Source organism: Echinops telfairi, unplaced genomic scaffold, assembly GCF_000313985.2.
Source record: "Echinops telfairi isolate 266 unplaced genomic scaffold, ASM31398v2 ScPeMD7_11;HRSCAF=52, whole genome shotgun sequence".
Classification (NCBI taxonomy): domain Eukaryota; kingdom Metazoa; phylum Chordata; class Mammalia; order Afrosoricida; family Tenrecidae; genus Echinops; species Echinops telfairi.
Window position 1 is genome coordinate 13,250,755 of NW_022103908.1, and position 1,108 is coordinate 13,251,862.

Below are 1,108 nucleotides of genomic sequence, written 5' to 3' on the forward strand. Positions count from 1 at the left end.
GGAGTGGGGAAGGAGGGGGAAAATGAGCAGCCGATATTAAGGGCTCAAGTAGAAGGCAAATGTTTTGAGAATGATAATGGCAACAAATTTCCATATGTGCTTGACACAATAGATGGATGTATGAACTGTGATAAGAATTGTATGAGCCCCCAATAAAATGATTTTAAAAATAATAATAATAATAAAAGAAAGAAAATACAGGCCAGTGGAATACGAAAATATATAAAACAAACAATTCACCATGACCAAGTCGGATTGATACCAGGGATGCAGGGATAGTTCAACATATGAAAGACCATTTAGTAACATTCACCACATTGACATGAAAAACTATAAGAACCACATGATAATATCGATAAATGCAGAAAAAGTATTCGACAACATCCAACACAAATTCCTGTTTAAGACTCTTGAGAAGATAGGGATGGAAGGAAAATTCCTCAAGACTATACAAGCTATAAATGAAAAACCAACAGCCAACGTGGTAGTCAATGGAGAAAAGACTAACACAATCCCACTGGAAAGGGGGACCAGAAAAGGATGCCCTTTGTCCCCACTCTTATTTAATATTGTGCTGGAGGTTTTTAACTAACAGCATAAGGCAAAGAAAAGATATCAATGGCATTTGTCTGGGGAAGGAAGAGGTGAAACTGTCGTTATTTGCAGAAGATATGATTTTATATATGAAAAATCCCAGAAACTCCACAAGGGGAGTACTGGAAGCAATAGAGGAGTTTGGCAGAATGGCAGGATACGAGATCAACAAACAGAAGTCCATCAGACTGCTATACACTTCAGATATTACCACAGAAGAGAAGATAAAAAAGGTGGTACTCTTCACAATAGCCAAACACAAATTGAAATATCTAGGGATATACAAACTAAAAGAACAAAAGAGCTATGTGGGGAAAAATACAGAACACTATTATAAGAAACCAAGAGTGACCTCAACATATGGAACAATATCCCATGCTCAATGGATTGGAAGACTCAGTATAGTCAAGATGTCAATTCTGCTGAAGGCACTATATAAATTTAATGCAATCCGGATACAATTACCCTCATCTTTCTTCAAAGAAATGGAAAAACTGATTACCAACTTCATATG